Here is a 16,945-nt window from a genome sequence, read left to right as displayed (position 1 = left end):
ATACTCTAACATCAAACTAACCTACATACCCTTCATTTTACGATCATCCATGTGCCTATCTAAGAGTCTCTTAAATGTCCCTAATGTATCTGACTCTACTACCACTGCTGGCAGTGCATTCCACGTACCCACCACTCTCTGTGTAAAGAACCTACCTCTGACATCTCCCCAAAACCTTCCTCCAATCACCTTAAAATTATGCCCCCTCGTGATTGACATTTCTGCCCTGGGAAGAAGTCTTTAGCTGTTCACGCTCTTTCTATACCTCTCATCATCTTGTACACCTCTATCAAGTCACCTCTCATCCTGTTTGCTCCAATAAGAAAAACCCTAGCTCCCTTAACCTTTCTTCATAAGACAATCCAGGTAGTATCCTGGTAAATCTCTTCTGTACTCTCTCTAAAGCTTCCACATCCTTCCTATAATGAGGTGACCAGGACTGAACACAGTAATCCAAGCGTGGTCTAACCAGGGCTCTATAGAGCTGCAGCATAACCTCGCAACTCTTAAACTCACTTCCCCTGCTGATGAAAGCCAGTACATCATATGCCTTCTAAACAACCCTATCATCTTGGGTGGCAACTTTGAGGGATCTATGAACATGGGCCCTGAGATCCCTCTGTTCCTCCACACAGCTAAGAATCCCGCCTTTAATCCTGTATTCTGCATTCAAATTTGACATTCCAAAATGAATCAGTTCACACCTTTCCAGGTTGAACTCTACCTGCCACTTCTCAGCCCAGCTCTGCATCCTGTCACTGTCCTGTTGCAAATTACAACAGCCCTCCACACTATCCATAACTCCACCAACCTTCATGTCATCAGCAAACTTAGTAACTCTCCCTTCCACTTCCTCATCCAAGTAGTTTATGAAAATCACAAAGAGCAGAGGTCCCAGAACAGATCCCACAGAACACCACTGGTCACCGAGCTCCAGGCTGAATACTTTCCATCTGCTACCACCCTCTGTCGTATATGAGCCAGTCGATTCTGTATCCAGATAGCCAAATTTCCCTGTATCCCATGCCTCCTTACTTTCTGAATGAGCCTGCCATGGGCAACTTTATCAAACACCATGCTAAAGTCCATATACTCCACATCCACTGCTCTACTTGCGTCAATGTGTTTCGTCACATCCTAAAAGAATTCAATAAGGATTGTGAGGCATGACCCGCCCCTCTCAAAGCCATGCTGACTATCTCTAATAAAACTATAGTTTTCCAAATAATCATAAATCCTGTCTTTGAGAATCCTCTCCAATAATTTGCCCACCACAGACATTAGACTGATTAGTCTGTAATTCCCAGCATTATCCCTGTATTTCATTCAAACTGTCCTTGATTAATATGTACCTATCTAAATGAGTTATGTTGTGTTTCAGTATTTTCCTTACCTTCACATTCCCCAAAGCCTGTTCACCATCAACAAGGTACAAGTCTGGAGTCTGGTGGATGCTCCAAACTTGCCTGAATAGCTGCAGCTTCAGTAATACTCAATACATGTGACACCATGCAGCACAAATAAAGACGAGGGCAGCTGATACATGGAAACCCCCCTCCCTGCATATTCCCCTGCAGCCACTCAGTATCCTGACTTGGAAATATATCAGTGTTCCTTCACTGGATCAAAATCCTGGAACTTTCGCCGTCCGGGCATTGTGGATGTCTCCACAGCACTGCAGTGGATCAAGAAAACAGCTCACCACTGCCTTCTTCAGGATATGGTTTTGGAGACGCCAGTGTTGGACTGGGGTGTACAAAGTTATAGTCCAACAGGTTTAATTGGAAGCACAGTAGCTTTCGTCGCTCCTTCATCAGGTGATAGTGACGGCTCAATCCTAACACACAGAATTCTGGAGATTCATCTTCTTTCAACGATGAGAAACCCCTTCACCTCTAGTACCCCATGCAATATTTCACAGTCCTCCTCCCAAACTACAGTACCTGCTTTGTCCCTGTCTTATTTGATTAGATTAGATTACTTAGACTAGATTACTTACAGTGTGGAGACAGGCCCTTCAGCCCAACAGGTCCACACCGACCCTCCGAAGAGCAACCTACCCAGACCCATTCCCCTACATTTACCCCTTCACCTAACACACCTTACAATTTAGCATGGTCAATTCACCTAATCTGCACATTTTTGGACTATGGGAGGAAACCCACGCAGACACGGGGAGAATATGCAAACTCCACACAGACAGTTGCCTGAGGCAGGAATTGAACCCAGTTCTCTGACGCTGTGAGGCAGCAGTGCTAACCACTGTGCCACCGTGCTGTCCACAATGTGTAAACAGATGTAAAGTTTTCATTAAGAACCATTACACTGTCTTCCACCTCCAAACACAAGCTACCTTCCTGCTCTCGAATTGGCATGACCCATTCCTTTTTTCTCTTCTTGATCTTTCTGTGATTATAAAACATCACTGGGATTTCCCTGATTCACTTGGACATATTTCAGCCTGTCAGCTCTTTGCTTTTTTCCGGTCCTGTTTAATTTCACCCCTGCATTTTCTATCATCCTCTCAGCTTTCTGTGGGATTGGACTCCAGGTATCCAAAATCACTTTCCCTGCTTGAGCTTCCCAACTCTAGCTGCGTTTTCACATTCTGGGCTGAGAGTCTAGATTTGGGCGTGATTGTGAATGATCTCTGTCTTGTCCTTGGAGGCCTCCAACTGCCCAGACACTGATTTCCCATTGAGACGCTGGTTCCAGTCTTGGCAAATTTCATCCTGGCTTACTAAATTCTATCTTTCCACAATTTAAAATGTTTGCTCTTATAGAATCATAGTATCCCTGCAGTGTGGAAACAGGCCATTTGGCCCAACAAGTCCACACCGACCCTCTGAAGAGTAACCGACCCAGATCCATTGCTCCACCCTATTACTCTACACTTCCCCTTAATAATGCCCCTAACCTACACATTCCTGAACACTATGGACAATTTAGCATGGCCATGTCACCTACCTGATTAACTTTGAACTGTGGGAGGAAAATGGACCACCGAAGGAAATCCACACAGATGCGGGGAGAATGTGCGAATTCCACACAGACCGTTGCCTGAGGGCTGGAATCGAACTTGGATCCCTGGCGCTGTGAGGCAGCAGTGCTAACCACTAAGCCACTGTGCCACTCTTGATCTATCATTATTTGATTTTACTTCAAATCAAACATGAATTATGAAACTATTACTGTAACGTTCTCCCACAGATACCGCCTCCACCTATCTAGAATGGTTGTATGAGATTATACATAACTGCCTCGACAGTCTTTCTTATATTAGTATGACCAATAAAGTTCTCTCTTATCATTGATTTCATCCTTAATGACTGAGGATGCTTGTGTAAAGTACAAACAATGCAATAGATCAATGGACCTGAATGGCTTCTTTCTGTGCTTTAGAATTCTGTGCATTATATCTTTAAAGGGGCTAGCTTACTGCGTACTGCATAAAAAAATGAATGTTTTGTGTGAACATGTACATGTTGGAAAGGTTGTGTTTTGTTTTGATGGCTGGGTATCATTTATTTGCCTGGCTGGCCACAAAGCTATTTGGATGCTGCCTGAACTGCTGTGCTCTTCCAGCACCACTAATCCAGAATCTGGTTTCCAGCACCTGCAGTCATTGTTTTTACCACATTATAACGTGTTCAACTCAAAACGGGTTTGTTTTTCAAGTTGGCTGTTTCTGTGTATGTTGCTGACCCTAGTCCAGCGAGCGTAAATATCAAATGTGCAACCTTTTCTGGAACATGGCCGTTTCTCTGAATGAGCCAGTGAAAGGGGAGGGGGTGGGTGGGTGGATGAATGGCATTTGGTCTGGGTCTCCCTCTTTGTGATTTGCCCCTTCCAGCATCCTCTTTCAAACCTTCTTTACTTAAAGCCCAAGGGAATTGAAATGCAATTTGTGCTAGTTTGGCAGAAATGCCTTCCTTGAGTGCATTTGAAATAGATGAGCTGGATTGCGGTTTGAGGAATGTGACAGTGATAATCTATCACTTTGACTCATTAACTCAGTAACACATAAACCTATCACTTGCATGAAGTTTAATCTCTGCATGATTGAACATAGATGCTGCCTCTTCTCTCACGGCAGAGCTCCTTTATCTGGGTTTTCCCCTGCCTTTTCATCAACTGTACCAGAGCCAGAAACTTCAGATACCTTCTCCAAGTAAAGAGCAAGATAACCCTGTATTTTGTACATTCCCTTTCATTAATTCAGCATACCCCAAATTCCTAGTCAATTGAGTATTTTGTGTTTGGTCACGGCTGAAATGTGGGAAGCATGACAGCTACTTGCACGATGCGTGTGCTACAATACATAATAACCTGCTTCTCGATGTTGCTGGCAAGGTAAATAAATACCAGTCAGGAGGATTCCCCTGGGTATTTTCAAACAGTGTGAGATCTCTTACGTTTGCCTCGGAAGGCGGAGAAGGCATCAGTTAAATGTCTGTTGGGAAAGGCAAGCAGTGCTGCACTCCCTCAGCACCACTCTGAAACATAGGGCTCGATTATATATTTGAACCTAGGGAGTGGGGGTGCAAACTCACAGCCTGCTATCTCAGAGGTGAGAATGCCAATTCCTGACTGAGCTGTAGCTAGCAGCAAAAAGCATTCTTCAGCTTTGACCTTGTGCCCTTGGATTGTTACTGGATATTAGGCTCAAACTGGCTCTAACCTCATTCAGAATTCAAACATATTCAATCATCAGAGACCAGGAAGGAGAAGGATACTCTGTTTTATTTTGTTCTCAATGTCTGTGCTACTTTGGCCAATTGAAAGGCTTCACCACTTCGATCAGCTCACTGAAATGTCAAATATGTTGCCTGTCTGATGGTCTGCACCTCTGGGGTCATTTCATTTTTCTCTGCAATCTTCCTGTGCCATGCAATGTTGTCTTTCACACTTTCCATCCTCACGCCTTCCTTTAACCGCTCACACATTCTCCCCGAACCGATACGGCAAAAGACTGCAGATGCTGGAAATGCTTTGCTGGTGAGGCTGAAATTCTTGTTTTCTCTAAGTTGTCTATTTCCATGTGCTCCTGAGAAGAATGTCCCACCTTCCATAAATGCATGCTCGTACAAAACACTGTCTTCATATGCTAACTCACATCATGTTTCATTCATTCAATCGTTCCCTCTGCTCACAGACCTTAATTGGCTCCTGTTAAGCACTGCTTTGATTTTAAAATTTTTACTGTGGTTTTCTCTCAATATCTTTACTTTCTCCCTATCTCTGTAATTTCATCCTACCTCTCAACTCTCTCCACTCATTTTACTCTAGTCTCTTTAGCATGCCCAATTTTAATTGCTTCATCATTTTTGGCATGTCTTCAGTGTCCAATACTGGAATTCCCTTTTTATGCTTCTCAGCCTCTCTATGCCACTCTTTTCAGCTTTAAGAGACTCCCGAAAACCTACCTGTGGATGAAGCCGTTCATTATCTAACTACATAGCTCCTATGTCCACCTTGTTGTAAAATTTGATTTTGTCTTAAGATATAGGAACAGAATTAGGCCATTCAGCCCATCTATATTTCTCCACCATTCGATCACGGCTGATACGTTTCTCAATCCCATTCTCCTGTAACCCTTGATACCCTTCCTAATCAAGAACCAGCTATCCCTGTCTTAAATCTAGATTAGATTACTTACAGTGTGGAAACAGGCCCTTTGGCCCAACAAGACCACACCGACCCACCGAAGCGCAACCCATCCAGATCCATTCCCCTACATTTACCCCTTCACCTAACACTACGGGCAACTTAGCATGGCCAATTCACCTAGCCTGCACATCTTTGGATTGTGGGAGGAAACCGGAGCACCCAGAGGAAACCCACACAGACACGGGGAGAATGTGCAAACTCCACACAGAGTCGCCTGAGGTGGGAATTGAACCCGGGTCTTTGGCGCTGTGAGGCAGCAGTGCAAACCACTGTGCCACCGTGCCGAACATGCCTGAACCACAGACACAGCGCATTCCATATCAAAACCACTTGCTATGTGGAAAGGTTTTTCTCCAGATGTCTTCACTTTTCAAACAAGAAAAATATTTAATTCTAAGCCTTCTCAATCTACTCAATAATACAGTCAATCCTTGAGCCACGTGTTTACCCCTTTAATCTTGTTGATCCTATGCCACTTTGCTCAATAATTCGTACATTATTACCTTTTTAAATGAGTCCCTAGCTGCTCATATTCTATCAGCAGAACCTCTTTCCTCTTTCTCACTTTTTTGGTTGATACCTGTGTGGAGAATGACAACTGAATCATTGCCCACCCATCCAAGTGCCTCTGCAGACCGTTAAGCAAAAAGGGGAAAGTTTAAAGGGAGTGTGAGGGGCAAGGTTTTCACCAAGAGGATGAAGTGCGCTGCCAGAGGAGGTGGTAGAAGCAGATACAATAACAGTGTTTGAAAGGAATCGTGACAGGTGCAGGAAATAGAGGGATACAGATCGTGTAGAAGCAAAAGGTCTTTAATTTTAGAAAGGATCGTGTATTGGCGCAGGCATGGTGAGTCGAATGGCCTATTCCTCTGCTGTACTGTTCTTTATTTCCTCCTCAAGGTGGAGGACACTACCACCCTGCCACAAGATCCTCGTTCTAAATATGCTTCACAAATTTGTTGTCCACGTTGCACAAGGGCCATGCTAATCTTGCCAGTTTTAGAATACTTGCTGCCCAAGCAACCTTTGACCTGGCTTCAATCAAAAGTACTTGATTGATTGACTACAAAGCCGTTTGATCATTATGTTGTCATCAAAGGCGCCATATAAATTCAGGTCCTTTCCTGCCTAACATCAATATTCCTCAGCTTAATCCCACACATCTGCATTCCACATTGAACCATTCACAAAATTGAGAGATTTAAAATTTGTTTGAATATGGGTATTTGCCATTTGATACAACAGTGGCGGACTCTCCATTTTACGATATGGACTATGATATTCTCTGAACCTTTAATTAAGATACATCCTCCAGCTTACACCGGGCTTGCTATTATTTGTTGTGTGTCCCCTCTTACATCTGACTGTAAATCTGTTATTGTCGTGGAGAAAATATAGAGAATCACCAGGAGACGTAGAGGGTTCTTCAAGAAGTAGGTATTTTATTTGCAAACAAAAAACCGTGACACTGAGAAAGCAGTTTCCCGAATGCCCACAATCCTCAGGGTCCGTGGATGTTTATTTTTTTGATCATGCTTCTGTTAGCTTATCAGCATGTCCAACTATATTAATCAAAGTACCTCGCTCCAGCTACGCAATAAGTCAGTGATGTTAGCTCCCATTATCTCTTTAGTTGTACATTCTACTTAATGTTAATCTAATGTCACGGTTAGATATTTATTGCTAACTCTGTTGCAGTGATCTTCCATTCCAGACTAACCTGTCATGATAGATATTTAGCTATTCCATCTATTATAATAGTCTTCGGTTACAAGCTGACTCTACTAACTATTAATTAGATATTTTAATATCATGTCACAAATATTTATTGTCCCAATCTTGTCACAATGATCCTTCATAGAGAAACTTGCTTTATTACTTGTGCTATCTCATCTCGCCATAATGACCTTTCAGTCTTAACCTTACTCTGTTAATTGGTGTAAGAGCATTCCACTATTCTTATCCCATCCTGCCTTCCACAGACCACAGATTGCCAGTGGTCTTCATGCTTTAACCCTTCCCACGCTTTCATGTTCTTTATTTTCCATATCATATGCTGGTGAGACTTCCCAAACCACAGTGTCTTGCAGGGCAACTGAAGCAATCCTGTTGACCTGCAGATTAGGCTCGTTAACACAGAAGTTTCCTGTCACTTCCAGTCACATATGCAGCTGAGATCTGGATTCTGTAGTTTGTTGCCATGTGTAACATCTGAGAGAGTGGCAATGTAGCCCATGATGGTGAGTGTACTGTGACACAAATAAAAATCACACAACACCGGGTTATAGTCCAACAGGTTTAATTGGAAGCACTAGCTTTCGGAGCACCTCTCCTTCATCAGGTGGTTGTGGAGGATACAATTGTAAGGCACAGAATTTATAGCAAAAGTTTACAGTGTGATGTAACTGAAATTATACATTGAAAAATAGCTTGATTGTTTGCTGAGTCTCTCATCTGTTAGAATGGCCATGATAGTTTCACTTCTTTCACATGTAAACCACAAAAGTTTGTTTAAGTTACATTCTCAGGTTAACTGTAACAATTGGTGTCAGCCCAGATAAGATGTTAAGATGTTGAAGGTGTTAGCTCCCTGTGTTACCTGTCTGTGCCATAATGTTTAGACTGATTCTAATCTAAAAAGTGAGTTAACAGAATCTGACATGGATTCATGCAATTTTTGAGCAGAGTACAATGTAATTCTGCAAGTAAACTGCAACTTTGTTCAAAAACTGCATGAATCCATGTAAGACTCTGTTAACTCACTTTTCAGATTAGAATCAGTCTAAACGTTATAGCACAAACAGGGAACACAGGGGGCTAACACTAATTGTTACAGTTCTAACCTGAGGATGTCACTTTTCTATAAAAAAGTTTTGTGGTTTACATGTGAAAGAAGTGAAACTATCATGGCCATTCTAACAGATGAGAGACTCAACAACAATCAAGGTATTTTTCAATGTATAATTTCAGTTACATCACACTGTAAACTTTTGCGATAAATTCTGTGTCTTACAATTGTATACTCTACAACCACCTGATGAAGGAGCGACACTCTGAAAGCTAGTGTGCTTCCAAATAAACCTGTTAGACTATAACCTGGTGTTGTGTGATTTTTAACTTTGTACACCGGCATCTCCAAATCGTTACACAGATAAATTTTTTTCTAACTTCCCAAATTTGAGCTTTACTTGTTGTGTAGATACACTGATAGTTTATGCAGTACTGGAGGAAGCCATTGTGGCATGTCTGGGCTTCGGAATGTTTCTCTTGCGGGATCCATTCCTGAATCTGTGATACACCACCCTCATTCTCCCTGTGTTGTGTGTCTCCTTTTGGTGTGCGCACTCCAGTGATACTTCCTCTTTCTCTCGGCTGGGGAGGCATATTTGCCACAGGTGATTTTCTGCAGGTGAAATGCCTTAGCCCCACATCACCGGCAAAATATGTGGGTCCTGTTTACCAAGTGATGATATTTTCACTGTGTGCCAAGCTGCCTTACTAATCCATTTACAAAGGCCAAGTAATTGTAGATTCATTAAAACGAGCTTGCCAGAAGCTTTCCATCTGAGATCCCTGTCAGCTTAACAGTGACTGTGCTGATGTTATGATAGCTCATTAAAGTAATTGGAAAATTAATGCGCTAATAGCAGAGATCTTCGTCAGTGCTCATTAAATAAGCTTAAATTGGACACTCTGAGCTTTATAGGGTAGAGTCTGGACGGTGTGTACTCTGAAATGTGGTTGAACTCTCTGCCTACTCAGGAGATAATCTTCTTTGTGATTGGACGTTGACTTGATAAAAAGTCACAGATCCCATTCTCACTAACTCTTAAAGGCTCTGAAACCCTTGACGTTTCATACAGACACCATCTTCCACCTTACAGGCACAACTGACCACTGACCCACTGTACAGACATGACTGACCCCCCCACTGACCCCTGATTTGGACTTGACTAGCCACTTAACTCTCGTGTAGACACAACTGACCACTGACCTGTTGTGCAGATATGACTGACCACTGATCCCGTATACAGACACGACTGACCACTGATCTCTTGTACAGACATCACTGACCCCTTTTATGGACACAACTGACCATTGACCTCATTTACAGACATGACTGACCACCGACCTCTTGTACAGACACAACTGACCACTGACCTCTCTCAAAGACACGATTAACCACTGTGACTGTAGAGATCTCAGTGTTTCCCACCTGAGGCTGACCGGGGTGATGCGTCTGAGAGACTCCCAGAGACGGGAAGCAGGATAAAGAGGGATTGAAATTGTTGTGACTGGGGTAAATGGTGAGGCAGTGTCAATGGCAGCCTGGTACGTGACAGACATTGGTTTTCCTCGAGGGGGCATTGGAAATGCTGCGGGATCTTTAGGTTCACAAGCAAGTGCCAAACATGTTCCTATGAATTAGATTAGATTACTTACAGTGTGGAAACAGGCCCTTCGGCCCAACAAGTCCACACCGACCCGCCGAAGCGTATACCACCCAGACCCATACTCCTACATTTACCCCTTCACCCAACACTACGGACAATTTAGCATGGTCAATTCACCAAAGCTGCACATTTTTGGACTGTGGGAGGAAACCGGAGCACCCGGAGGAAACCCACGCAGACACGGGGAGAATGTGCAAAACTCCACACAGTCAGTCGCCTGAGGCGGGAATTGAACCCGGGTCTCTGGCGCTGTGAGGCAGCAGTGCTAACCACTGTGCCACCGTGCCGCCCATTCTGACTATAGCCTTCTCAGTCTCTGGGCGCACTAGGTTCTGAAACATAGAACAGTACAGCACACTACAGGCCTTTCAGCCCTCGATATTATGCCACCTTTTATCCTACTCTCAGATTAAACTAACCTACAGAGACCCTACATTTGCTGTCATTCTTATGCCTTTCCAAGAGTCAATTAAATGTCCCTTATGTATCTGACTGTCCTCCCACCGCTGGCAGTGCATTCCAAACACCCACCACTCTCTGTGTAAATAACCTATCTCTGACATCTCCCTTAAACCTGTCTCCAGTCACCTTAAAGTTATGGCTCCTCATGATAGCCATTTCTGCCCTGGGAAAAAGTCTCTGGCTATCCACTCTATCTCTGCCTGTCATCAACTTGTACACCTCTATATCAAGTCACCTCTCATCCTTCTTCGCTCCAATGAGAAAAGCCCTAGCTCCCTCAACCTTTCTTCATAAGACATGCCCTCCAGTCCAGGCAGCATCCTGGTAAATCTCCTCTGCACCCTCTCTAAAGCTTCCATACCTTTCCTATAATGAGGCAAGCAGAACTGGATACAATATTCCAAATGTGGTCTAATCAGAGTTTTATAGAGCTGCAGCATAACCTTGCAGCTCTAAAACTCACTCCCCCTGCTGATGACAGCCAGCACACCATATGCCTTCTTAACAACCCTAACAACTTGAGTGGCAATTTTGAGGAATCTATGAATGTGGACCCCAAGATCCCTCTGTTCCTCCACACTGCCAAAAATCCTATCTTTAATCTGCATTCAAATCCGACCTTCCAAAATGAATCACTTCACACTTTTCCAGGTTGAACTTCATCTTCCACTTATCAGCCCAGCTCTGAATCCTGTCAATGTCCCGTTGCAACCTTCAACAGCCCTCCACACTATCCACCACACCTCCCACCTTCCTGTCATCAGCAAACTTACTAACCCACCATTCGACTTCCTCATCCAAGTCATTTATAACAATCACGAGCAGCAGAGATTGCAGAACAGATGCCTGTGCAATATCACAGGTCTCCGAGCTCCAGGCTGGGTACTTTCCATCTACTACCACCCAATTCTGTATCCAGACAGCCAAATTTCCCCATGCTTCCTCACTTTCTGAATGAGCCTACCATGGGGAAACTTGTCAAATGCCTTGCTAAAATCCATATTCTCCACATCCACTGCTCTACTTTCATCAATCTGTTTTGTCACATCCTCAAAGAATTTGTTAAGGCTTGTGAGGCATGACCATAGTCCAATCACAAAGCCATACTATCTCTAATTAAGCTATGCTTTTTCAAATATCATAAATCCTGTCTCTCAGAATCCTCTCCAAAACTCTGCCCACCACTGATGTAAGACTGACTGGTCTGTAATTCCTAGGATTATCCCTATTCTGTTTCTTGAACAGGGAAATGACATTTGCCACCCTCCAATCGTTTGGCACTACTCCAGTGGGCAGTGAGGATGCAAAGACCATTACCAAAGGCACAGCAATCTCTTCCCTCACTTCCTGCAGTATTCTTGGGTATATCCTGTCTGGCCCAAGGAACTTATCTATCCTAATGATTTTCAAAATTTCCAGATCATCCTCCTCCTTAACATCAATCTATTCAAACCTATCAGCCTGTTTCACGCTGTCATCACAAACAACTTTCCTCTCACTATAGAACACTGAAGCAAAGTATTCATTTAAGGGCCTCCCCTACCACCTCCAACTCCAGGCACAAGTTCCCGACACTATCCCTGATTGGTCCTACCCTCACTCTGGCCATCCTCTTGTTCCTCGCATAAGTGTAGAACACCTTAGGGCTTTTCTTAATCATAGTCACCACGGCTTTTTCATGCCTCCTCCTTGCTCTCCTAAGTCCATTCTTCAGTTCCTTCCTGACTACCTTGTAATCCTCCGGAGCCCTATCTGATCCTTGCTCTCTCAACCCTAAGTAAGCTTCCTTCTTCCTGTTGACTAGATGCTCCACATCCCTTGTCTCCCAAGGTTCTTTCACCCTACCATGCCTACCTTGCCTCAGTGGGACAGACCTATCCAGCACTTGCAGCAAGTGCTCCCAAAATAACCTCCACGTTTCTGTCGTGCATTTCCCCGAGAATATCTGCTCCCAATTTATGCTGTACAGTTCCTGCCCAATAGCATTGTAATTCCCCCTCCCACAATTAAATACTTTCCCACACCATCTGCTTCTATCCCTGTCCTTGACTATAGTAAAGGTCATGGAGTTATGATCAATTTCACGGAAATGCTCTCCCATTGTGAGATCTGTCACCTGACCTGGTTCATTGCCAAGCACCAAATCCAATATGGCCTCCCCTGTAGTCGGCCTATCTATATTTTGAGTCAGGAATCCTTCCTGGACACACCAACAAAATCTGCTCCATCCAAACTATTTGCAGTAAGGAAGTTCCAATCAATATTACGGAAGTTGAAGTCACCCATGACAACAAACCTGTTCCACTGCACCTTTCCCAACTCTTCCTCCCAACCTGCTCCTCCATGTATCTCTGTTGCTATTGGAAATTGATAGAAAACTCCGAATAAAGTGACTGCTCTTTTCCTGTTTCTGACTTCCACCCATACTGACTCTGTAGACTAACCCTCCTCGATGACCTTCCTTTCTGCAGCTGTGATACTCTCCCTAATTAGTAATGCCACTCCTCCATCTCTTTTACCTCCCTCCCTATACCTTTTGAAACCTCTAAACCCTGGAATGTCCAACAACCATTCCTGCCTCTGTGATATCCAAGTCTCCGTCATGGCCACAACTTCGTAGCTCCAAGTACTGATCCATGCTCTAAGTTCATCACCCTTCGTCCTGTCACGTCTTGCATTAAAATCGATACACTTCAACCCATCACACTGACTGCAACTTTGCCGTATCAACTGTCTGTCCTTCCTCACAGACTCTCTGCACGCTGTATCTGCCTGTTCACCAACTACCATATCCTCTGATCTGGAGCTCCGGTTCCCATCCCCCTGTTAAACTAGTTTAAACCCTCCTGAAGAGCTCTAGCAAACCTCCTGCCCAGGATATTGGCGCCCCTCCAGTTCAGGCGCAATCTACCCTCCTTGTATAGGTCCCCCCTTCCCCAGAAGGTATCCCAATGATCCACATCTGAAGCTCTGTCTCCTACACCAGCCATGCAGCCATGTCTTCAGCTGCACTCGCTCCCTGTTCACTAGACTAGCTTCACTAGTCTGTGACACCGGTAGCAATCCTGAGATTACTACTCTGCTTGTCCTGCCTTTAGTTTCCGACCTAATTCCCTATATTCACTTGTCAGATCTTCATCCTTTTTCCTAGCTATGTCATTGATACCAATGTGTACCACAAATCCTGTAAACTCAATCCGAGACATCCCTGTCTTTGGCACCCGGGAGGCAACATACCATTCAGAAGTCTCATTTGCGACCACTACTGAATTCCCTATGACTATCGCTGTCCTATTCTACCCCCTTCCCATTTGAACCTCAGAGCGAGGCTCAGTGCTTAAGACCTGGCTTTCCCCTGGTAGGTCACTTCCCTCCCCCCCCCCCCATCAGTATCCAAAGCGGTATGCTTATTATTGAGGGGAACAGCTACAGGGATGACTGCACTGTGACTGCCTGTGCCCTTTTCCTCTTTTGACGGCCACCCAGCTACCTTTATCCTGTAACTTAGGTGTGAACTACCTCCCTACAACTCCTCTCTGTCACCTCCTCAGCCTCCTGAATGATCACCTCTAGCTCCAGTTCCCTAACGCGGTCTGTGAGGAGCTGGAATTGGCTGCACTTCTCATAGGTGAAGTCAGCGGGCACGCTAGTGGTGACCCTTACCTCCCACATCCTGCAAGAGGAGCACGTGACTGCCCTAGCTTCCATCCCTTCGGCTCTAAATTGCCAGAAGGGTTGAAAAAAATCTTTACCTTACCAACCCTCCCCACAGAGTGTTTTGTTTTTGGTTAGAGGAGGAGGACAGGTAGGAGACACTTCACATGTAGCGTTTCCGGTTTAGCCGCTGCCCGAATATATCAGTTCACCTAGTTGTGTTAACATGTGACTACTGACTTTAGCGTACGCACCATTTTCGTATTGACGAGGCCCTGGTCTCACTCTTGCGGAGAGGCAGGAATTCAAGCAGAGTCAGCAGTGATGTGCCCGTCATTCAACCTGCTTCCCCTCCTCCAGTACCAGAGCTGGTAAAAATATGAATCCGACTAATACGTTCAATAGGGAATTGAATAACGGCAGCTTTAGTCAGACTGTAGTTGAGTGTGGAACATAGTGAAGAGATTATGGAATAGTTTGCACTTGTTGGTTGAGTGGCCTCTTTTCTGTGCTGCTCAATTCCATGCAATGGCGTCTAATCTTCGTGGGAACAGTTGAGGTGAGATCCTCATTATACTGTGCATGGCATAAATTTGTTCGATGTTCTTTTTCAAATTTCATTTAATTCTTTGACTATAGATCTCACTCTGTCAGCGCAGTACATTTGAATTTGCACTTTGTAAAACATCCGCTCTGACCTGTGTGCAGTTTTGCTGTGGTCCCAGTATCTGCAGCTTGAACACGAGTTAACAGATGAACGTTGAGGTCTACCTGCTGTTCTCTTCCCCAGTCCCACCAGCTGCTAATTCCATGTGGCTTCTTGTGTGTGGAGCTCCACCCGTTGGTGTGAGAGAATAATCACGAGTTTTAAAATTTAAATACAAAAATTTGGGGCAGAATTTACTGCTTTAGATTTTCTCTGCATATTCATATAATATATTTGCAGGGTCAAATGTCAGCTCCCAGCCTGAATTTTCCAAAGGTCCAGCATCTTCTAACCCATGATCACTTCTATCTCGAAGGACACGGGCAGTGGATACATGGGAACACTACCTCAAAGCCGCTTGCTATCCTGGCCTGGAAATATTTCACAGTTTTGCTGGGTCAAAATCCTGGCGGTCTCTTGCAAACAGAACAAAAGCTGCACACGTATCCGAAACGCTGTAAGACCTGGACAATATTCAGCTTTGAGCTGATAAATGGCAAATATTTCTCATCCCACACAGAGCCAGGCAATGACCTAAAGACTGTAGTGATTCAATAAGATATGTCATCACCATCCTTTGTAGGGCATTTGGTACAGGCAATAAATGCTGCCTCAGCCAATGATAACCGCATCCGATGAACAAGTGAAATAAAAAGTGGGGACGGAGAGCGGGAGATATTAGGGACAACAGATCAGACAGTGATTGGGAGTGGGAATCAGACAGGGACTGGGAGAGATTGGGGACAGAGGCAATTGGATAGGGAGTGGGAGAGATTGGGGACAGAGAGAATCAGACAGGGGAATGGGAGAGATTAGGGACAGAGGGAATCAGACTTGGGAAAGGGAGCAATTGAGGGCAGAGGGAATTGGACATGGGGAATGGGAGACGCAGGACAGCAGGAATCAGACAGGGGATTGGGAGACACTGGAAGCAGTGTGGATTAGGAATAGAGACAGGAAGTATTGGGGACTGAGAGAATTCAGGATGTGGGAGAGATTAGGAAGAGCGACAGAATGAGGAATGCAGAGATTTTGAAAGATGAAGTAGATCATGCTTGTCCTACCTTTTGGTATGTTGGACCACTTTTCATTTTTTCACTCCATTGGTTGGGGGGTTTGCTCCATTGTGAATTTTCAGCAATGTAAGGTTTGGCCATGGACTAAACTTGGGTTGTTGTTTCTTTGATTTTCAAAGCAGTAAATCTGGCAATTTAATTAACTAATTAATAGAAACGGCCAGTAAAAATAGCAGTGCCAACTCCTGAAACCTTTTGTTTTTGGGCCTTTCCAGTTTTGGAGTAGAGTTAAACATACAGACTAAGCCCCAAGCCCTGGTTGCTAGGGAAGTAGGTGAGGAATTGGGCCTGAGGTAAGGAGTTAGATTTAACCAATACTTCAGGAAGCCTGTAGAGGATAGCAGCCAGGTCTTTTCATGACTCTAAGCCTCTTTCCCCGACTCCTGCCAGATGACGATGATGTGCAGCCTTGTCTTTCCCCTCACCTAGCAAACTTCATTATTTCCACTCCACCTCCCACTGCGCAGGCTTCATGAAGCCACTTGCTGTCACAACTCACTGCTTCTTCAATCAGTGTCCGCTTCTCTCCCATGTTTGCTGCTGATAAACTCAAGAGTAAGAACCTGCCTTTGATTAAAGCAGCATCTCCTGCACAGACTTCCATCTGTAGTCAGGACACTGATCGCAGTCCAGCTAGCAGCCTTTGACAAGTCGCACTGTGGTCCTCAGGCCATCCCATGGACAGGCCTGGATTAGAGGGGTAGACAGAGAAAGATTGAAAACAATACAAACTGTTGATTGTAAGGTCATTACAAAAAGACATGGGTGAAGAAATGCTCAGGTAAGATTGAGTGATATTGGAAGGTATAAGGGTGACTCAGTGGTTAGCTGCTGCTGTCTCTCAGTGCCAAGGACCCGGGTTCAATTCCACCTTTGGGTGGCTGACTATGTGGAGTTTGCACATTCTTCCCGTATCCGCATGA

At 44.4% G+C, this 16,945-nt stretch overlaps 1 protein-coding gene across 3 annotated transcripts in view; it reads left to right on the top strand.

Annotated features, from left to right (window-relative positions):
- Positions 1-16,945, top strand: part of LOC140479548 (rab GTPase-activating protein 1-like) — a 506,221-nt gene that overhangs the window by 330,258 nt on the left and 159,018 nt on the right. The window lies entirely within an intron of this gene.

Source organism: Chiloscyllium punctatum, chromosome 7 (genome assembly GCF_047496795.1).
Source record: "Chiloscyllium punctatum isolate Juve2018m chromosome 7, sChiPun1.3, whole genome shotgun sequence".
NCBI classification, from domain to species: Eukaryota; Metazoa; Chordata; class Chondrichthyes; order Orectolobiformes; family Hemiscylliidae; genus Chiloscyllium; species Chiloscyllium punctatum.
Note: the sequence above shows the minus strand (reverse complement) of the source record. Positions and strands in the feature narration are given on the sequence as shown.